At 44.1% G+C, this 23763-nt stretch overlaps 1 long non-coding RNA gene across 1 annotated transcript; it reads right to left on the bottom strand.

Moving 5' to 3' along the window:
* Window positions 1-781: 781 nt before the first annotated feature.
* On the bottom strand, window positions 782-23763 carry LOC131513827 (uncharacterized). The gene is made up of 2 exons (XR_009262812.1): window positions 23601-23763; window positions 782-1161 (listed from the first exon to the last, which is right to left on the bottom strand). It is a non-coding gene; the product is annotated as an uncharacterized LOC131513827 (long non-coding RNA).

The following is a 23763-nucleotide window of genomic DNA, read 5'->3' as shown; positions in this document are numbered from 1 at the left end:
AAATAAATAAAAAGCGTTGAAAAAAAAAAAAATTAAAAAAAAAAAAAAAAGGAATAGACCCTCTACAGGAGATGGCAGTGGGGAGGGCAAGGGGCAGTATCATGAGGAATTTTAAGCATAGATGCTCTACAAGGAGAAAATCATCTCTTGAGGAGCTCTGGGCACCCAGGGATAGTCAATACCAGTGTTGAGAGTCCGAAGATCCAGAAAACTGAAGTTAGAAAAGTTGTAAAGACCAACTCAGGCAACATATGATTTTTCTCTCTGGCTAGCTTGTCACTGTGTATTGTGCTTCATGCCAAAGTATAGGTCTTCTATAAATGACTTGAGGACATGACTCAGTTCTGGATGTTAATGAAACATTTTGCTAGGTTTTCTCAACCATATAAGGAAAGAGTCTTTTTTTTTCCTTTTAGCAAGAATGGAAAATGCCCACATGTATCACCAACTGAGGAAGTCATTTTGCATCAACAGGGTTCAATCTCTCCGGCTGTCTGATGGGTTTCCTGATGGAGTTGAGGTAGCTCTGTCAGTAAAGGTAGCATTTGAAGACCCGGAGAATGCCATTGTAACACAGCTCACTAGCACAAGCACCTGAACATTCCACAGGTTCAAAAGTGTTTTCTATAAACATAGTAACCATATTGGCCCCATAACAACAAGATTGATTCTTAAGGAGAGTGTTATTTTTATCTCCACTTCCAACATTGTGATGTGGTTCCACTATGTCTGGGGAAGAACAATGAGGTTTGAAAAGAGACTTATGGGCCCAAGGAAAGCATACACTTACAAAGGTTTATTTGGCAATAAATACAAATGATGTATACAGCCTTTTGCAATCCTAAAAATCAGGTCAATGACACCAGAAAGCCTTTCACTTATTAAGCTAACAACAGCAACTAATTGAGCAATGAGACATGAGACTTACTGTTATAGCTGCAGAGAAGTCAAGAAGATATGGAAGCAGAATTAAAACAGAGCCAGGTATTAGTAATTAGGGAAGTTTATACACATGAGTTATACAGTTTATGAAACTGGGAACCCATCATGCTGTGGTGAAAATCCAGAAGACAGTATTTACAGGGTCCTGCTATTGCGATGTGTATCCAGTATCTGATATGTAAAGTCCACATGAACAAAGTAAGTTCACACCAAATTAACCTAAACAATAAAAATAAAACACTAACATTAATCCAATTCCCATTGTGGTGATGTTTGGTTTGCTTCACCGACAAGTTAATGGAGTCAACATCTGTTTTATCCCCTCACGTTCCCCAGGAGGCCAAGCTCACGTGATATATTAAAATCTTTCCCAGAGGTCTTCTTATCCTCAGCCTCACGCAGCCTAAGGAAGCACACCAGACAGTTTTCAGCTAACCCCTCACTGACAGCCCAGTGTATGGTCCTCGGTGTAAACCCCATGATGGTGTCGATAGTCACCAAGAACCAGCTTAGGGCTGTCCAAGATGCTAATAAAGGTTGCCCCATTCAGCACTTGTAGGCTGGGTTGTGTTTTTCCATTAAAAAAAAAATGATGGATACAAAACATATTCTATTAGTACGTTGTTGTTATAAAATACTATAGAAAAAAAGCATAGAATAAGTCCTTTTATCAGTTTGGTATATAGCGTTTTTTCCAAACGTGTACACATGTCCTATTCACTGCTTACCATCCAGCATGTTTTGTGTAACAAATAGGGCTTGGATCCTCGGTCTCCGGTAGTCTCCCTGTAGGATTTTAGCAGAAATGTGAGAGGGGGGTTGGCCCCTGCAGTGCCCCATTCCGCACCTGTTCTTTCGATCTGGCTCCTCTCACTTGGAGAAGTGACATAAAAGCAAAGGAACTGCCTATCTCTACAAAATGCTGTGCCAGGAAAAAAGGGCTCTGGTCAGACCAGACACCATGCTGGTGACCAGAACTTGAAATAAAGGTAGTGAACAGGAGCAAGCACCACGTCTAGGGAGGCATGTAGACAAAGCCGGAGGAAGGTGCCAAGGGTTCAGAACCAAACGGAGAGATGGAGCCCAAACATGTGACCAGGGGTACGGTATATGGGATGTTCCGACAGATTTAAAGAGTCCAGGATGGGGCAGACCAGCAAGCCAGCCCCTGGAAGCTGGGGAAGGGGGCCCATCGAGTGGTAAAGTAGGGAAATGAGGAAAGAAGACAGGTGGTGAGAGACAATCTCCGGGAGCTGCTCCGGTGGGCTCTGGGGCAGCGAAGGCGTCAGGGTCCCAGCTGACACACAGCATAGGGAAGGTGATACAGTTACAGAAATGGGGAGGTGGGGCCCGGAGGCGGGTTTGGAGGGATGCATGAGATGAACACACTGGATGGGGAAGATCACAGTAAATTTTTCCTTCTTGTTCCTTTTCCCTCTTCTCTCTCTGATTTTATGTACTATAGTGAGTCCATGAAGGAAAGGGGTGTCTAAACGAGAACATAAATCACTTGTACCTCCTTAAATAGCCTTCTTCCTTCAACCCTTTCCTTGGGTTCACTTCTTCTATCCCTGACCAAGATCCGTGCTCCCTAACAGAAACCCACTGTCTTCATCACCCCTACAGCACTTTTTAGGGAACCCACAGAGGATTTCAGGTTCAGGGAAACAGCCAGCCCCATCTTCCCTGCCTAACTTACAGACTCTAGGCACGGTTGTGGTCAGAACAGGAGAGGCTCTGAAGCCAACCCAAGCATTTCACCGGTGACCCACTCGGGAAAGGCAAATTGAAGGCTACTGGGAGAAGTAGCTAGCAATGCTCAGAGTGGTGAAATCTGTCCAAGATATCCTGGTAACAGCTGAGCCACAGGAAGAGGAAAGATGGGGGAAAGCTACATACAAGAAACAGAAATAGGAAGTCCCAGGCCACCTTCATGGAGAGCCTTACAAAAATGGCACAGCTTTCAGATTCTGTTTCTCCCTCTCTCTCTGCCCCTCCCCTGTTCATGCTCTGTCTCTGTCTCAAAAATAAATAAACGTTAAAAAAAAAAAATTAAAAAAAAAAAAAAAAGGTGCCTGGGTGGTTCAGTCAGTTAAGTGTCCGACTTCAGCTCAGGTCATGATCTCACAATACATGAGTTCGAGCCCCACGTCGGGCTCTGTGCTGACAGCTCAGAGCCTGGAGCCCGTTTCAGATTCTGTGTCTCCCTCTCTCTCTGCCCCTCCCCTGTTCATGCTCTGTCTCTCTCTGTCTCAAAAATAAATAAACGTTAAAAAAAAATTTTTTTTTTAAATTGCATAGCTTGTATCTCAGGAAGAAAAGAAATGGAGACCTTAGCTGTATCAGAAGCTGCATGAAAACATTTGGAAACACTGGATCTCCTTTTTGACACAAGAGCAATTATGAAATGTAGATTAAATTAGGATCTTGAGTGGCATGATGCAGGCTGTGCTCTGGAAGAATCTTCCACAGGTATCCCTAGAGGTCAACCAGGTGACCCATCTGAGGAGCCTGGCTAATTTACTGGCAAAAGGCAGGGAGGACATCCATCTCAGCCAAGACCTAGGACAACAGTCAGAAGCAAAGATAAAGTTGAAGACACCTGTCCAGGAAAAAGAAGGCTCTGCCAAGGGTGGGAATTAAGTCCTCTGAGAAGCTTTGTCTCAACCCATCTGTCCAAAAACCACTAATACCAGTTTCTCAAAAACAAGGAAGTAAACACAAAGGAGGGGAGGGAAGGATGTTGGAAGTGCTTTGCAATGTAAAAATAATAATCTTAATAAAGGTACTTCTGCTGCCTACACTTTCGGAAACGCACTGAGGGGTCAACCGAGGACGGGTCTTCAGGGGATCCGAAGCTGGTCTCCTCAAGTTCTGGGACACCCTGTCCCTTCCGGGCACTTCCGCCAAGTGCCATGGCGGAGGGCCTTCTCAGCTCGAGGGTGTTTGTCTCCGGGCAGTTGTTCGCGCGTACACAATACTAGATCAATAATAACCCTATCTTATTTCATTATTGTTGTCTCTCAAGTCCCCAGTGCACCACAGATTTGTTTTTTTCCCCTTGCTTTTGTCACAGTGAAATCCGCAACCTGAATCCCAGCTTCCCAAGGCAATGCCTGTGGCACTGATTTTGAACAAGGAAGTGTGACTTGGAATCCAATTTTTTGTGAGGCCTTGGAGGTAAGCATTGGTGGAGGAGGGGTGAGGCAGGACAAGGGAGAGAGAAGTTCAGAAAGGGGCCTGTGAGGACGGGGCAATGAGGAAAGCAAAAGGACATTTATTTAATCAGACTTACTTTTCTTAATTTCCTGTTTCCATAGGCCCTGCTTAATGATTCCCCCTTAGTGATAAAAACCAACTATCTCCCACCCCACGTTATTTAATGAATTTTACCATCTCGATCTTAACACACTTATAAAAACACAATGGGGTTAATGACTAAGGGTACTTTTTTAAATTTTTAAATTTTTTTAAGTTTATTTTTATTTATTTTGAGAGACAGAGACAGCGAAAGAGCAAGAGGGGGCGGGGCAGAGAGAGAGGGAGAAAGAACCCAAGCAGGCTCCTCGCTGTCAGCACAGAGCCAGACGTGGGACTCAAAATCACAAACCATGAGCTCACAACCTGAGCCAAAATCAAGAGTCGACGCTTAACCTACTGAGCCACCCAGGGTGCTTTTTAAATTATTATTATTATTTTTTTTAAGAACAGCAATCTAGAAAACTAAATCTTAGTGATATTTATTCTTAAACAATGTTTAACAGTTAAATTGAATTTTTTTTATTTTTTATTTTTATGTATTTGGGGCGGGGGAGAGCACAAGCGGGGGAGGATGGGGAGGGGGGGCCGGGGCAGGGAACAGAGGATCTGAAGAGGACTCTGCACTGACAGGCTGACAGCAGCAGCGAGCTCGAAACCACAAACTGTAAGATCATGACCTGAGCCAAAGTCGAACACTTCAACCGACTGAGCCACCCAGGTGCCCCTGAATCGAAGTTTTTTCAAGTTTTCATGATTACTTCACCAAAATCAGGTTGAGTGAAAACTGCTTTTGTTTCCAGTAGGTTGCAGTCAGTGATGGTTAAGCAACCGTATTGTTACATTTTGCACCACACAGTTTCACCAAAAAGCAGATGGATAAACATCAAGTAGGCCAGTGTCTGGATGTTATTAGCCTCTCCCCTACAGGACAAGCCTCCAGGGCAATCCGTATCTCCTGGCCTATACCACCAGGGACACTCCAGCTACCTGGTTCTCCCAGGAAGATTCACTGGTATTTGTCTGGAATGGATACACTTGGAAATGACATTCTCCAGGGGGGCAGAGGGCAGGCGGGGCCTTCACTTTGGAAGTATGGCTGCCTCCTGCTTCAGCGAGAACTGCATGTTTTCCCCAGAGTCACAGGGAGAAGGGACTCCTCTCAGAGTCACTCTCACTCCCCCCTGCCTCCTTCACTCAATATCCAACAAACACTGGTTGCAGGTCTGTTCTGGGCAAGGAGCTCTTCCGCAAACTGGGAATGCCGCGATGAGAGGTAAGGTGGTCAGGGGCGCCTGGGTGGCTCCATCAGTTAAGCGTCCGACTTCAGCTCAGGTCATGATCTCGCGGTCCGTGAGTTCGAGCCCCGCGTCAGGCTCTGTGCTGACTGCTCAGAGCCTGGAGCCTGTTTCAGATTCTGTGTCTCCCTCTCTCTCTGAACCTCCCCTGTTCATGCTCTGTTTCTCTCTGTCTCAAAAATAAATAAACGTTAAAAAAAAAATTTTTTAAAAGAGAGGTAAGGTGGTCAGGCAGGAAGGCAGTTACAACCCAACATAGAAGGTACTAAACCCAAGAGAAGCTAAGACTCCATGTGAGCACATCAGAGTGGAACCTAAACCAGGCTGGGTAGAGCAGGAGTCAGGGAAGTCTGCCTGGAGGAGGTGACTGTAGTGTTTCCCTCCATTCAACTGATATTGAGCACTTATCATGGGCTCCCACTGCTCTGACCAGTGGCTTAGAGCAGTGGACCAACGTGCAAAGTCCTCTCACTAGAAACTCACATTCCAGGAGGAGGAACCACTAATGGGCAGAGGACTGTGACAGAGTGACCACGTGACCAGGGAAGCCTGAGGAAGCAATGTTTAAGCTGAGACCATAACGATAAGATGTGGGGGGAGGGCTTTTCAAGCAGAGGAAATGGCCTGGTATGCTATTGGAGTAAGGGAGCAAGACCAGTGTGGCTAGAATTTAGTGGGTGAGGTACGGCGTGAAAGAACTTAGGTGGGAGAGATAAGCAAGGACCAGATGACACATGGATTTCTAGATTATGGTTCTGAGTTTGCATTTTATTGTATGTGTCACAGGAAATCATTAAAAGGTTTTAAGCCAGAAAATGATATAAGCATCCCGGCTTCTTGATCAGGCGAGAGGGGAGAGAAGCCTTGAAAGAAACAGCACACGCCAAAGGGCCTTGGAGAGGTGGCCTCCTGTGTGGCCAGGCTCAGAGCCCCAGGCAGCATGGAGGGAAGTGAGGCTGGAGACGCAGGCCAGCCCGGACTGCCATGGCTCTCACATGCCCCTGGAGGCCGTCCAGCAGGACTGACGTAATCCAGACTTACTATCATCACTCACAGGCTTTTGGATTGGTAAGTGGTGTTCAAGTCCTGGATTCCCCCAGAGAGCAAGGACTCAGCCTGTGGAATTAATTCTATCTTCTAAGACCCAAAATGGGAGCCCGTAGGTGGCTCGGTCGGTTAAGCATCCGACCTCAGCTCAGGTCATGATCTCATGGTTTGTGAGTTCGATTCCCGAGTCAGGCTCTCTGCTGACAGCCCAGAGCCTGCATCCAATTCTTTGTCCCTCTCTCCCTCTGCCCCTCCCCTGCTCAAGCTCTCTCTCTCTCTCTCAAAAATAAATATTAAAAAAAAATTTTTTAAAGACCCAAAATGCACACTGTCTTTCCAAGTTACTAAAATGTACTAGTAATCATCACATTCTTACACATGAAACAAGAGTTTTCTCATTCTCCAGATTTCACGGGTACAACAGAGGAGCGACAATGTGTGACCAATGCCATTAGTATTGTTATTATTGCTGCTATCTACTTCCTATGGTGGCATTTCACACAGACCCCTCACTTTCTTCTTCAAACTCTAGACTACCCTGATTTTCCTGCTTCTTCCTTGGCTGCTCCTTTTCAGATTGTTGTCCTGTTTCTTCTTTCTCGCATCCCTGCATTTTCCCAAAGCACTAGCCATCCCCTCCCTAGCAGCCCCTATCACGTCTCTGTGAAGAAGTCCCAAACCCTCCTGGGTGGTTCTGTCCCTCCGCCCCATGACCAGCCTGCTGCTCCATTTGATGTCACACTGGCATCCCAGATTCAGTGGATCCAACTGGTCACCATCTTCCCCAAACCCTGTCTTCTTCTGAAATTCTCCTAGGTGGCACAGCCCCTGTTCACCCTAACTAGTGTCCTCAGTCATTCTCAGCTCTTTCCTCTCCCTAGTTCTATTGACCAAGTAAGCCCCTTCTGTGTTATTTCCTCAGTGTCTTTGGAATATATCCCCTTCTTTCCTCTTCCATCACCGCCTTCCTCATTACAGCAATCATTCACCTATGCCAGTGCAAGGTTTCTCCCTTCCTGTCTCCAATAGTTCTTTATTATCTTATGTGCTCCCTCAAGTCCCAGGCACCATCTCTAAACTGGCTTTATGCTGCTCAGAGTAAAAAGAGACCACTAGATTTGCATTTCCATCAACTTCCCATCCCCAAATACGACCAGAAGAGATGCAACTGCGGAACACAAGAAACAGCAGCAAGCAAAGCAATGGTTTTTACTGTTGTAAACCTTATGGTACAATCTGAGTACATACTGTCCAACATGGTGGACAATAGCTACCTGAAGCTATTGAGCACTTCGCTTATTACTATTCTATTTTTTAATGTTTGTTTGTGTGTTTGTTTATTTATTTACTTATTGAGAGAGAGAGGGAGAGCACACGTAGGGGAGGCACAGAGAGAGAGGGAGGGAGAATCCCAAGCAGGCTCCACGCTGTCAGAGCAGAGACCGATGCGGGGCTCGAACTCATGAACCTCAAAATCATGACCTGAGCCAAAATCAAGAGTTGGATATTTAACTGACTGAGCCACCCAGGAGCCCCAGCTTATTACTATTCTAAATTGAGATGTGATGTAAATGTAAAATATACCCTTAAAAGTCTTCATACAAATAAAAAAAGAATAAATAATTTTTGTATAGAGTACACATAAGAAATGGTACTATTCTGGATATTTGGGGTTAAATAATATATATTGTTAAATAAAACCTACTATTAAAATAAATTTCATTTGTTTCTTCTTGATGTTTTTAATGTGGCTAAGAGAAAATTTTAAATCACATATGCATTATATAGCATTGTATTTCGATGGGACAGTGCTGTTCTACCTAATTGGGGATAGCGTCACGGTGAAACTTAACTGGTAAGAAATTGGAGAGAAATAGTTCCTAAGAAAACAACGGAATGCCACAATGAAAAGAAAAATAGCCCAATGGAAAAATGGGCCCAGTATCTGAACATACATTTCTCCAAAGAAGATAGACAAATGGTCAATGCTAAACATCATATTCATTAGGGAAATGTAAATCAAAGTCACAATAACATCCCACTTCATTCCCAGTAGGACTGCCATAATTTTTTCTTAAATGGGAAATTACAAGTGTTGGGGAAGAGGTAAAGAAATGGGCCCCCTTGCACATGAGGGGCTAGGAATTTACAATGGTGCAGCCACTGTGGAAAACAGTTTTGTAGATCCTCAAAATGTGAGGCATGGAGCTCCTACATGACCCAGCCATTCCACTCCCAGGGAAATGAAAACATATTCATACAAAAAGCTGTACAAGAATGTTCACAGCAGCATGATTCATAATAGCCAAAAAGTGGAAAGAACCAAATATCCATCAATTGACAAATGGGTAAACACAGTGGAATGTTATTTGGCAATTAAAAAAAAAAAATGAAGTACTGAAATGTGCTAGAACATGGATGAATGAACCTTGAAAACATTAAGCTAAGGTAAAAGAGGCCAGCCACAAAAGACCACATAATTACAATACCTTTTATATGAAATGTGCAGAATGGGCAAATCAGGAAACAGAAAGGAGATTGGTGGTTGCCTAGAGCTGGAGGGGGCTGGGGGAAAATGGGGAGTGATAGCAAAAGAATGCAAGGGCTTCTTTTGGGGATGATGAAAATATTCTAAAATCAATTGTGGTAGAGGTTGCACAAGAAACAAATTACAGTTGTTTCTGGGAAGGGAACTTGACAGCTGGGCACAAGGGTGTTCCTGTACATGTATTTTTTTTTTTACTACATATCCTCTGTGTGTACTAAATTTTGTGTCGCATATATAATAACCTTTTCACAAATACATAAAATAGGATTTTATGAAAAGTTATGTTAAGAATGACAAGAGTCATAACTATTCGTTCAATAAAAGTTCAAAATGTGTTTAAAAAACTCATTTAAATGTTTATACCAATACATATGCAAATCTAGATGAAAAGGATAATTTTTAGGAAATTATAAATGTCAAAATTGACTCCAAAAAAGGTAGAAAACCAGGCCAGGGTAATGGCCAGATAAGAAATTGTTACAATAGGGGCACCTGGGTGGCTTAGTCAGTTAAGCATCCAGCTTTGGCTCAGGTCATGATCTCATGGTTCGTGAGTTCAAGCTTGGCATCAGGCTCTGTAGTGATAGCTTGGAGCCTGGAACCTGCTTCGGATTCTGTGTCTCCCTCTCTCTCTGCCCCTCCCCTACTCATGCTCTGTCTCTTTCTCTTTCTCTCTGAAAAATGAAAAAACACTAAAAATTTTTTTTAAAAATTGATAACAATAGCCAAAAATATATTTTTTCCCCTCTGCCCTCAAAAAAGAGCATCAAATTCAGATTGGTTTATAAGTGACTTTTTCCAGTCCTTTAAAGAAAGATAATTCTTATGTATAAACTCTTTCCAGTCATAGGAAAATACCCAAGACTCCCCACTCATTTAACAGGGATAAGTATCAGCGAGTAAGAAATGTGTAAGGATAACAAAATGGAAAGAGGGTTGGGAGAGAACAGAGGCTGCACATTAGGGGTTTTGTTTGACCCACATTATTGGCTCTACCTATGAATTGGTTAATTGGTTGCCAACATTTAAAACCTGGAACATTTTTTCATAAAAATCAGATTGAAATAAAACATACGCAATAAAAGAGTGCCTGGGCAGCTCAGTCAGTTGAGTGCCCAACTCTTAATTTTGGTTCAGGGCATGATCTCATGGATCATGGGATCAAGCCCCACATTGGGCTCTTCTCTGACAGCACAAAGTCGGCTTGGGATTCTCTCTCCCCCTTTCTCTGCCCCTCCCCCACCCATACTCTGTCTCTCTCTCTCAAAATAAATACATAAACATTAAAAAAAAACATGCAACAGTTGTAATACAGGATTAATAGAATTGTTATATGTTTAATTCCTATAAATCACTCGTGATCACTTAACATTTATCAAGCACTTTGCACATACCAGGACCTTGTCATACTTTGTTTTTCACAGAAGAAACACACAAACTTAATAGAGTAGAAAGCAAGAGATATGAATAGCCAGATATAGATAGATAGATGGACAGATTGATAGATATCCAAAAGATGCACCTTCTAACAGAAATGGGTACCATTTTTACCCATCAGGTTGACAAAACATTAAAAAAAAAAAAACCATAATAATCAGTGAGAACATAGGAAAATAGATACTTTTATTCTCCACTGGGGGAATGTGAAATTGGTGTGAACTTTTTGGAAACAACTTGAAAATAATTGTTAAATATTTAAATGGGCACACCTTCAAATTCCAGGCAATATGTTTCTCTATCTCTGTCCTATGGAAATACTGAAAAATACACTAAAATAGTCATGATATTGGTTTCCTTTTTTTTTAAGTTTTTTTTTTTGTTTTTTTTTTTTGTTTTTTTTTTTTGTTTTTTTGAGAAAGAGAGCAAGCGTGAAGGGGGGAATGGCAGAGAGAGAGGGAGACAGAGAATCCCCAGCATCTCCATGCTAAGCGCTAAGCCAGATGCAGGGCTCAAACCCACAAACTGTGAGATCATAACCTCAGCTGAAGTCAGACGCTTAACAGAATGAGCCACCCAGGCGCCCCATGGTATTGATTTTGTATTGAGCATAACAAGTTAACACAAACTAAACAAGTTAAATCAACACAAAATTGTTATCTCACAGTTTGAAGGGCAGGAGTCAGGTACGTTTTCGTTGGGTTCTCAGCCTAAGGTCTCACTTGACTGAAGTCAAGATGCCGCCCCGTGTGTTTTCATCTGGAAGTTCAACTCAGGAAAGATCTGCTTCCAGGCTCCCTCAGGGTGTTAGCAGAACTCACTTCCTTGCCTGTATGAGGGAGGTCCTGTTTTCTCACTAGCTGTCAGAGGTGACCCATTCTCAACCACTAGAGGTCATTCCCAGGTCCTGGGGGTTCATGTAACCTTGCCCTGTGGCCATCCTTCAGCCCCCTCACATTTCAAATCTCTCCCTTCAGAGATCCCCTTGGAAGGGATCCTCGGTTAAAACAGTCCCACCCAGATTATTCCAAGTCCATTAACTCAGTCACAGGAGTTATAGCCCATCCTTTCCATGGTTCTTGCCCACACTGTAGGGGAGGGGATTACACAGGGTAGTGCAACAGGAGTGGGAATCTTGGGACCATCTCAGAATTCCACCTGCCACACCCATGTTCAAGGATGTTCCTGCCAGTATTTTGTGAACATGAAAACTTAGAAATAATTTAGAAATAAACTCTGAATCATTATATAGCCTATCCACCTATACTACAAAATATTGGGCTGGCTGCATCGTTAAGTTGAATGAGATAGATCAGTGTGACATAAGTTTAAAAAAAAAAAAAAGGCAAGTTACAGAACAACACATACAATAGGATCCCATTATGTATAAATAAGTAACTACTGATTTCCTGCCTCGCACTTGTTCTCTGTAATCCTCTATTCTGCTGCCAGAGAGGCCTTTTCAAAATTCAAACCTGATCCTGTCACCAGCCCTGCACCCACCCTGCCCCCTGGCTTAAAACCCAACCTTGGATTCCCATCATTCTTAGGATAAAGCCTAAACAAATCCTTATCCTGGCCGTCCTGCCTCTCTGCAGCTGTGCTCTGGCTCAGCTCCCTGGATGGACGGCTCTCCCTCCATCTCTCAACCCTCACCAGCATAATTCTCCTGTCCGAAATGTCCTAGTTGCCAATTTCACCTGGCTAACTCAGGCCCATTGTTCAACTCGCAATTCAAATGATACTCTCCTTGCCCCACTCCTCCTCCACCCCGCCCCCAGATCAGTCAGGTGCCCTGTTAACCAGCTTTCTGCATGCTCTCTCATTCTTCACACAGTTTGTAAGTATTCATTTATCATTGTGCTTATTTCATCGATATGTGTCTCCCCCAATAGACACTAAACTCCACAAAGGCAGGACATAATCTGGTTTTGCTTATCACTGCACCACCACCCCTCCGCCCCCCGTCGTGCCTGGTACACTGCCTGGCACAACGTAGCAGCCCAACGAATCTGTGCTTCAAGAAACAACAAATGAATTCCCTTCTCTGTCCTCCAGATTCCCCTTCTGGAAGCTTCACTTTTCTCTCTGATGGACATTCCCTCATCTGTTTTTCTGTCTCCTAGCACTCAGCATCCTGTACCGGACGTTTGCTCACCGACCAATCTTCCCTACCAGACTGCGAGCTCCTCACCATGGCAACCAGCCTAGCACCCAGCCCAGAGAAGAGCTCAGTAACCTGACAATGGGTGAATGAAGGGATGACAGTCTGCCTCTCCCCTATCTCCACTTCTAGGAGTACCCTGTTTGGAGGTGGCCTGGGCTGATAAGACTCAAGGCAGCAGGCTGGCACTCTTCCTGCAGGCAGGGCTCTGGGAAAGGCAGACTCGCTGTGGTGGCTAGAAGGGAGGGAGTCCCTTTCAGGAGGAAGAAGATGTGACAACAGACAATGGGAAGTGTAGTCAGCATGGAGGAGGCCCAATGCAAAGGGCGGGACACCTTACCAGGCAGGAGGGGCCCTAAGAGTGGACTCTGTTCTGAGTAAGAGATCAGAGAGGGACCCCCACAGGGCCTATCCCAGGACAGGACCCTGTGCGGCCACCCAGCTGGACACTGGCCATTTCGCAATCCCCCAGCTCCACCTCGGCAAACACAATAGTGTCCTCTGCTCCTAAAATGGTACTCCACATACCCAAACGGGTGACCTTGAGGAAAGAGTTCTGGGGCCCAGTCCAACCAGGAATCTTGTTTTCCCAAGACACCCAGAAGGAGGAGGAGCCTGAGCCAGCTGGACAGAAGACCAAGGTCAATGCCCACACAGCTGAGTATCCTGTCCCAAGGGCTAGGCTGCAATCCTGAGAGCTGGAAGCAAGAAAAGTGCAGAGCAAGAAATCAGTGGCAGCAAGCAGCTCCAGAGGAAGCCTGTGAACACATTGATAGTGCTGGGCTTCCCCTGTTACATGGCACCTGATACTCAGAGCGGGGCTACTTAAGGACCTTCTGCCATGTGCCATGTTGGGCAGCCATCCTTCTATTAAGCCTTCTTGATCCCGGCTAGAAACATCTCCTTCCTGTCTCCTACCACCAGGTTGAACCATATAAAACAGCCGACAGTCCATGATGTTTGTCCTACAGAAATGGCAATCTCATATGGTTCATCTAACAGACCAAGGGCTTTGGATGGCAGAGGCTCTATTGATTTCATTTGTTTCTCTGCAAGTCTTGCCATGTAGTCGATGAAATGAATATGAACAAAACAAGTTGGTGTTTTGAACTTGATTTTTTTTTTCTGCTATGTAATTAATTCACTGGTAGTTCCTTAGAGAGTTATTCTAAAGCCCTTAAATAAAAATCAGTGTGTGTATAACCCTTTATTGTGTACACTGGGGCACACCTGCAGTTGGGTATAATAAACACAAAGAGAAAGGGAACTGAGATCAGCTAAGAATCTGTTGGTGCCGTACTTTCATTCACCCACTGATTCACAAGGACAATCTTGAAGAAGACATTGTTCGCTCCATTTCACAAATTGGGGAACGTGCCATACAAACCAACTTAAATATAAAAGATAAGACATTCCATTAAAATAGGGACCCAAGTCTCCCAGATGTCAAGAAACATGTTGAGCGGTACCTGGATGGCTCAGTAGGTTGAGCATACGACTCTTGATTTTGGCTCAGGTCATGATCCCATGGTCATGGGATCGAGACCCACGTGCAGCTCTGCATTGAGTGTGGAGCCTGCTTGTTGGGATTCTCTCTCCCTCTCTGTTCCTCTGCCCCTACATCTCTTCTCTCTCTCAAATAAAAGAAAGAAAGAAAGAAATCTATCAAATATCACATAGTATAAATGATGGCACTCATTCTGGTCTATATGGTTCTAAGGCAGAATCTTTCAACATCAACACTGAAGGAAAATTTTTTTTATGTTTATTTATTTTTGAGAGAGAGAGAGAGCAGGGGAGGGGCGGGGGGGGGGGAGACACAGAATCCTAAGCAAGCTCCAGGCTCTGAGCTGTTAGCATAGAACCTGACAAGGGGCTCGAACTCACAAACTGCAAGATCATGACCTGAGCCGAAGTTGGACACTTAACCAACTGAGCCACCCAGGCACCCCTGAAGGAAATTTTCTTATAAAACATTTTGTTCATACCTAGTGAATGAACACACCCTGAAAAACATCAGTTCTTCCGGGGGAGGGGGGAGGAACAAACACACAAACACAACGCTTACAAAAAAGAAATTACTGAAAAGTTAACAAAATGTTTCCTTAAAGATTCTGGAGCATTTGTAAATGCCTTTGTAAAAATACTCCATTCTTTGGTAAAATGTGCATGACTCATGCGTACCTGTGTCAAGATGTCATTGCTCTTTATCTGTCCTGTGTGCTCCATATTGATGAGTTTCCACAAAGGTTTTGTTTCTGAGGAGTCCACATTTCTGCACCTATTAATGTGGAAAAGATCCCCTTCCTATGCCCTGCACACAGCAAACAGCCCTCTTGTGCTTGGTATCACCCATCTGTGAAGGACAAGAAATAGAACCCTGACCCTGAATTCTGAGCCCCTTAGGCTAGTGTTTTCTGAGCAGTTTCCCCTGCTGCCTCTCAGCTCTGCATTCTCTTCTTCCTTGGCTGCCTATGTCTGAAAAATGGAGAGCCACGGTGGCGATGTAGGGCAGGAAGTAAAAGGAAAATGAACAAGTGCAGGGCAGAAAGGTCAAGAAATGAACATCTTAAGGGTGTGCAATGAGCACACGACATACAAACTGCTGAGACCTGGACCCTCCAGGTCATGAGCCCACACGTTGGAGTTTGGGGAGGTCGTCATATCCAAGTCACTTCAAACACTGAGGGAGCACCACGTGCAAGGTCCTCCAGCCCCAGTTCTAAGCACCAGATCATGCTGTTCCTCTCTTAAAATCCATTATGCTCCACGGTGCCTTCATTCAAATAGATCTGACTTCTGGAATCTAGACCCAGAATTACAAAGTGAAGGCAAAAGCTAGGCTAGCACAGCTAAAGTTATTCAAAGGAACTTTCAAAATAAGAACTCCTCTTTAATAAGCACATTGGGGTTTTGAGGACCATCAGCCTTGCCTCTACTGCCCTTATTGGATGAGAGAGATGTGCCACATACATTGGGAGGTGTTGTGAGTGGCAAGGCTACCCTTGATTGCAAAAGAAAGGTCATTGCCAAGTGATAAAGGGGAAGGTGAGAGAGAAAGAGCCTTTTAGCAGTTTAAAAGCAGAAAAACAAAGCACTGTCCCCACCCACCTTCCTCCCTCCCTAAATTTCCTCGGTAAACTAAAGGTGGAATTGGAGTTCAATAAAGCCACCGAGTTCCTCCTTCTACTTGGTCTGTGCCACAAATAATCCATTTGTTGCCTGGGACCTTATCTGAAGTTTCTGTCTTCAGTGATCTGCATGCGGATAAGAGAATCAAAGGAAATTTTAGCTACGTGTTTAGCTACTAGGCTTAGGTAGAAAATTGGACTCCGTTCCTGCAAAATAAAAGAACTAATTTATTTTCCAAGGGAAATTGTCCCTTTGGAAGAATTAGAAAGGACAGGAGGCAAAAGCCACCAAGGCTTTGGAAGATAATGAAGGGCAAGAAAGGGCCTCAGGACAGCAAGGTCACAAACCACTCAGTGAGGTGCCCACCTCAGCCCCACAGGAAACAACACCCACAGAGAAAGTTGCCCAGGGATCCCTGCGCGTCATTCAATAAATGAGCATTGGGGCTCCTGGATGGCTCAGTCGGTTGAGTGTCCGACATCAGCTCAGGTCATGATCTCACAGCTCATGAGTTCAAGTCCCACATTGGGCTCTCTGCTGACAGCTTGGAGCCTGGAGCCTGCTTCGGATTCTGTGTCTCCCTCTTTTTCTGCCCCTTCCTCACTCATGCTCTCTCTCTCTCTCAAGAATAAATAAAACATTTAAAAAAACTTTAATGCATAAATAAATAAATATTTAAAAAATAATAAATCTCAGCATTTCAATCAGCATCTTAGGGAATTGTAATCTAGTTCTCTCCTCAAGTAAAATTATTCTTAATCGGCCTCAATTTTAAAAAGATACTGGCGGAGACAAAGTCATTAATCCAACAATGCAATGTGACAAAGAAACTTCAAAAAATTTGGAAATTGTTGGCTTATTTTGTGGATCCCTCCTCAGATGCTGAAACCCACCTAAGAACATTCCCTTCTCAGGGTGGCAAGGTGGCTCAGTGGGTTGAGCATCCAACTCTTGATTTTGGCTTAGGTCATGATCTCACGGTTCTTGAGATTGACCCCCACACTGTAAGTGCAGAGCCTGCTTGGGATGCTCTCTCTCCCTCCCTCTCTGCCCCTCCCTGCCCCCCGAAATAAATAAATAAACATTAAAAAATTCTCTTCTCCCTTCCTTCTTTATCCAAATAGTTATCCAAATAGTTAAGGAGAATATGCCCCATTCTTTCACCTTTCACTCTCCATGACTCATGCAACAAATATCCAGTCTCTGTCCCAGCCCAAGTTTTTGCCAGTGTCAGGCAAAATCTAAAAGAATCCACCTCTCTTTGTCTCCATCTCTGCCCTGGGTTTTCAGTGGTCTTAGGCCAGAAGTCTCTAATCTTCATGGAATCCCTCCACCAACACGGTCTCATTACCAAAAGCAGACAGTAAGGAACTTTCTGCAAAATATCAAGTAAATGGTACACACCACTCACATACACCTTAATCTTTAACTGTCAGAACTGCTCCTAGCAAGCTTTCTATTTCCAGGAAACAAAACACTATATCGTATGATAAAACAAATGAACTTTTGGGGTTGCCGATTTAAGATACAAAAATGAGGAAATGCAGATCCTCAACTGACATGCTAATAGGGAATCTCTTTTATTTGCCTCCCCTATATCCAATAAAATATGGGCTAGGACAGTATAATAATTGTTAATATCTACTGAGGACCTGGGGTGTCTGGGTGGCTCAGTTGGTTAACCATCCAGCTTTGGCTCAGGTCATGATCTCATGGTCCATGAGTTCGAGCACCACATCAGGCTCTGTGCTGACAGCTCAGAGCCTGGAGCCTGCTTCAGATTCTGTGTCTCCCTCTCTCTCTGTCCGTCTCCTGCTCATGCGCTCTCTCTCTCTCTCTCACTCTCAAACATAATAAACATTTAAAAATGTTAAAAAATCGAACACACTCAACACATTTAAAAAATATATATACTGAGCACCTATATATCAAACTCTGTGGATTGTTTCATTTAGGCCTCATGACGATCTTGAGAGTAAGTACCATTATTATCCACATTTTCTAGATGATCAACTGAAGCTTACAACATCTAGTAGGTGGCAGCACCACCCTCTGCACCCCGTCTTCCCACAGGACGTAAGCTCTAATGCCTCCCTGTTGACTGCGAGGGACAGAGCACAGGGTAGCACTCAGGAGACCAGCCTGGCCTTAAGTCCTACTTGTTACTTACCACTAGCTAGCTCTAAGTCATTGGGTAAAATGGAGGAGAATTTAAAAATGTTTGGGGGCGCCTGGGTGGCTCAGTCGGTTAAGCGTCCGACTTCAGCTCAGGTCACGATCTCACGGTATGTGAGTTTGAGCCCCGCGTCGGGCTCTGTGCTGACTGCTCAGAGCCTGGAGCCTGTTTCGGATCCTGTGTCTCCCTCTCTCTCTGACCCTCCCCCGTTCATGCTCTGTCTCTCTCTGTCTCAAAAATAAATAAACGTTAAAATTTTTAAAAATGTTTGGCCACACAGCATTCTACTGATATTTTCTAGCCCTTCTATTCTGATTTTCCGGAAACCTCAAATTGGTCTTCCCTGAGCCTTTGGAATTGCTGGGGAAGGAAAGGAGGTGATCTTTGCAAAGGAGTGTTAAAAAGTAGAAGTGGTGGGAGGGATGGGCAAAACAGGTGAGGTGGGATGGAGATACAGGCCTCCAGTTATGACTGAATAAGTCATGGGAATAAAAGGTCCAGCATGGTGAGCATGCAGTGATGTTGTATGGTGAAAAATGGGAGCTACATTTGGGGTAAGCATAGCATGGTATAGAAGTGTTGAATCACCATGTAGTATACCCGAAACTAATGTAACATGGTGTATCAGCTGTGCTCGAATTAAAAATTTTTGCATAAAAAAAAGACTCAGGGAGAAAAGGCACCATAAAAGTGTCAAGCACAGACTTTGTGTCAAAGTGCCTGCCTCAGTCATATGCATACTTAGTAACTGTACAGGAGTGGGCAAGTTACTTTACCTCTCAACGCATTATTTTTCTCATCTGTTATGTGAGGATAATATTAGAGCTATTCTGAGAAGTAAGTGAGATCAAACACTGACATTTTAAAAATTAGCAACTGCAAAATAATAAGCATTCAATAAATGTTAGGTATTAGCTACACCAATGTTCTTCCCATTTTTTGTTATTAATATATCTTCTAACAGACTTTTCAAAACTTCCTCTTTATGAGTATTTTAACTGGCCAAAAATTTTTTACTGGTAGTTTGCCATTACATGCAGAAACAGAGAAAACTAAAATTATCTGGATGATTAAAAATAGTAACATAAAAAAAATTGTTTTTAGTTTATTTATGTTTTTTTTCTTAAAATATTTATTTATTTTTGGGAGAGAAGGAGCACAAGTGGGGGAGGAGCAGAGAGAGAGGGAGACACAGAATCTGAAGCAGGCTCCAAGCTCTGAACTGTCAGCACAGAGCCTGACATGGGGCTTGAACTCACAAACTATGAGATCATGACCTGAGCTGAAGTCGGCTGCTTAACTGACTGAGCCATCCAGGTGCCCCTATTTATTTATTGTTGAGAGAGAGAGAGAGCATGAGCTGGGGAGGGACAGAGAGAGAGCAAGAGAGAGGGAGAGAGAGAATCCCAAGCAGGCTCCATGCTGTCTGTGCAGAGCCAGATGCAGGGCTCCATCCCACAAACCATGATATCATGACCTGAGCCGAAATCAAGAGTTGAATGTCCAACTGACTGAGCCACCCAGGTGCCCCTGCATCAAAACAAATTTTAATAGGAAAAAAAGGAAGAAAAGACTGTGTCAGAGGTTGGCAGCCTATCAGAACATGAAGTCAGGGTTCTGACACTTCACACGGGGCCTGAGAAACGCAAGTGAGGGTGGGAGAAGGGTCATGTGGTTCCTCGACTCTGCAAGCAATGACAGCAGCAGCAACTTCCTGTGCCGTATAAACCAAAGCTATTAGGTGCACACACTCACGCAACAGATTACACCTACGCTGTCCTCTAATGCTTATTCAGTGACCAAGGTGAACAAGGGTCTGTACTAAAGATCATATACCTCAGCTTTGTCTTCCAAGAGCTGATGATCTATGGAGATATGGGATAAATAACCATGAAAATGGTTCCAAAATACACATTAGAAAATAAAAATGAAAAAGAGCTACTATGAAAATCTCAGGAGTAGTGGGAGAGAAACAGTGGAGGCGGGTAAAGCAAGGCCAGGAATTGGGATAGTCCTGAAGCCACAACGACAGGGCTCATGGGGTAGAGTGGCCCTTTGGTCTTTGTCACATGCATGCTTGAGAGATGAAGCACCAGTGTGACCTCTGTTTTTATGTTTTCCACTCTCCCAGTGGAATTTTCAGACTTCTACCCAGGGTAAGTCCTGCAGCAGTAGGAGCCCAGTAAATAGCTGGTTGGATCAATAAACGAGAAAGGCTTATATTCAAAACATTATTCAAAATGTTTTCATTTATTCAACAAGTCCTCTGGTGGTTTTAAAATATATCCGTAAATTCCTTGATACTCTTCCCTTCAGAGAATAGAGCCTAATTCCCTTCCCATTAAGTGTGACTGTATTTAATCACTTCTAATGAATACAAGGTGGCAAACATAGCTGAAATAATGGCCCATCTGAGATTAGGATGTACAAGCCATAGCAGTTTACTTGCTCTTTCTCTTGAATCACCTCCTCTAAGGGAAATCAGCTGCCATGTCATGAGGGCACCCAAACAGGAATCTGGAGAAGTTTACATGCGGTGAGTAGCGAAAGCCTCCTGTCAACAGCCACGGGAGGGAGCCGTCTTGGAAGAAGAACCTCTACCCAGTCAAGCCTTCTGATGACTGGGTAACATCCAGACTGCAACCTCACAAGAGAACCAGCCAGCTAAACTATTTCATAATTCCTGACCCACAAAACACAATAACATAATAAATGTTTGTTGTTGGAAGCTATCACATTGTGGGGTCATTTGTTATGCAGCAATACATACCTAACACAAGACTCTACCCTCACTAGGTGCAAGGCTCTGGAGCTACAATGATGTGTAAAGTATGTCTGTCCCTGCCCTTGTAGAGCTTAGCCTATTAAGCAGCACAGACAAAAAACAATTCATACAGACTGACACATGCTTTCATAGAAAGAATGAGGTCCCAATGAGCAGGAGATTCAGGGAAGCACAGAAGAGGGTCATTCAGCCCAGTCTAGGAGGTCACAGCCAAGTGATACCTAAGCTTTAGATCAAAAGATAAGCAGGAATTATCCAGGTATATGAGTCTGCTAGGGCTGCCATAACAAAGTACCAGGGACTGGGTATCTCAAACAAGGGAAATTTATTATCTCTCAGTTCTGAAGGCCATAAGTCTGAGTTCACGGTGTCAGGAGAATTGTGAGGCTATGACGTTGTGAGGCTGCAAGGTAGGGATCTGTACCAGGCCTTTCTCCTTGGCTCATAGATGGCCACCCTCCCCCTGTGTGTCTTCACATCATCTTCTCTCTATGCATCTCTGTGTCCAAATTTCCCCTTTGTATAAGGACATTGGTCATATTGGATCAGGGCTCTACCCCAATGACTTCACTTTAACTTGACTACCTCTGCAAAGACCTGATCTCCAAATAAGCTCACACCCTGAGGTCCTGGGGGTCAGGAATTCAGCATATAAATTGGGGGTTTGGGGAACACGATTCAGCCCATAGCACTAGGTACAAGCATATAAGGACAAGGGAGAATAGTCCAAGCAGATGGATTAGCATGTCCTACAAACCGTATAGGCAAGACATAGCACATTCAGTTGGAGAATTATGAGCACGAAGTGAGGGACTGTGGCGAAAGCTGGGGCCAGATCATATAGGGTCTTACAAGCCATGTTAAAACATTTAAATTTTATCCTCAGAGCAGCAGCAACCATTGAAGAGGTTTATGTAGGGGAGTCACATCATCAGATCTGCAGCTGGGAAAAGTCACTCTAGCTGCCTGGCTGAGAATGGATTGGTGGGAGCAAGAATTCCTGCAAGAAAGAGCAGGGAGGTGACTGCAGACAGCCATTAAATGAAGATGGTGGACGCTAAGGTGGTAGTGACGGCATGGGAAAACGTAGAAGATTCAAGTAATCGTAGACTGAGATCAACAGAACTGGTTGAAGGAAGAGCTCTTAGTGGGAGCGGGACAAGGAAGAATCAAGGGTGGTGCCAAGTCCCTCGGCTTGGGCAAAATGGATGCATGGCTCGTGGCAGCCTTCACAAAGAGAGGATGCAAGGAGAGGGTTTGGGCTAAACAGGACCAATCCAGCGTTAGACCTTTTGGGTTCAAGGTTACTGTGAGTCCCACAAACTAGCTGCGTTCCAGCCGCAGAAGACATCTCGTCTGGAGGAGAGATGCTTGGGAGCCATTCACGTGAAGCCGCTCATTGAAGCCCTGATGACGAAGTGACATCTCTGAAAATGAGAGTGCCCTGGGGCAAGAGTATATATCTTTGGAGATCATCAACATGGAAAGACAAAGCACTGCCCTGAGAGCTAGGAAGAGAACCAGGAAATCAAGAGAATAGATTCATTCAAAAGATGGCAGTCAGGAACAAATTATGCTCAAAGTCAAATATAAGAACTGGATGTGCCCATTGAATACAGTGACAAGGACATTGCTGATGACCTTGATAAGCACATCAACCTACATGATGCTCATGTGGAGTCTATAAAGTAATGTTAACAGCCTTAAATATATTAGAAAGATCCTTCTGGGGCATCTGGGTGGCTCAGTCGGTTGAGCATCTGACTTCAGCTCAGGTCATGATCCCATAGTTCCTGAGTTCGAAACCCAGGTCAGGCTCTGCACTCACAGCCTTGAGCCTGCTTTAGATTCTCTGTCTCCCTCTCTCTCTGCCCCTCCCCTGCTCACATGCTCATGCACACTCTGTCTCTCTCTCTCAAAAATAAACATTACAAAAAATTTCTTAATTAAAAAATTAAAAAACATAAAGATCCTTCTTTCTTTACAAATAGATAAAAGGAGAGCTCCTTAGCCACCACTATCACCCCCAAAATCCTTTCCAAGCATGTACCCCACACAGTATTGGCAGAGTGGCCCAAGTTTTTCTGCTAAGCCCAATGGAGAGTTTGCCAAGACAACCCTAAGGTAGGACCATATTAAGAGGAACCTGCTAGTAAAGGCATTGACGTGCTTCAACACACAGCAAGCCCACCCAATGTCCTCCTGGAACACAAGAAACAAATCCTTTTTCACAGAAAGGTGGGGAGAGGACTTAATGTCTAGTGCTGTCACAGGAACAGGCAGGACCCTGTCCAAAAGCGGCCCTGGCAAGCTCTTCTTTCTCTGGACAGCACAGCCTCTCTGCCTAAACTTGAAATTACTAACAACCCTGCAACCATCACTTAGCCTCTCCAGTCTCTCCTCCCTCGTTCGGAAAATAAGGATGACAATACACCTCAGCACAAAGGGCTGAGTGAGGATTGGATGAGGTTTCTTAGCACAGTGCTTGGCACATAGCAAGAGCTCAGGAAAATATTTTTGTTATCATAAATAAACTCACACTGTGGATATGATAAATATTATTAGTGCACCCTCAGAAATCCTTCTTTGTGCACTGGAACTTAGGAGCCTGTGGGTCATTCTCACCCTCCCCATCACCACCTGCACCTCCACCACCCTGCCCTGCCCACACACTGCTGTCCAAGAACAGGAACTCAGTCTCACGATTCCTAGCACACGCCCTGCATCCCGTGTGCCTGGCACATGTCGGTAAGTAAATAATGCTTGTGGAATGAGTTAATAAATTCCAAGTGTATCTACTAAAACGTACTTACTGGAGTAGAGAAACACTGCTTCCAGGAATGGAAAAAGTCATGTACGAGGAGTCATGGAAAGGCTGGTAAGTCTGAAAAGGAAAAGATCTGGGGCTTGCACCATATTGTGGATGAAACACATAGCGATCCACTCTTCAACAAAGTTCAGATAATGAGCAAAGCA

Source organism: Neofelis nebulosa, chromosome 6 (assembly GCF_028018385.1).
Source record: "Neofelis nebulosa isolate mNeoNeb1 chromosome 6, mNeoNeb1.pri, whole genome shotgun sequence".
Taxonomy (NCBI): domain Eukaryota; kingdom Metazoa; phylum Chordata; class Mammalia; order Carnivora; family Felidae; genus Neofelis; species Neofelis nebulosa.
Note: the sequence above shows the minus strand (reverse complement) of the source record. Positions and strands in the feature narration are given on the sequence as shown.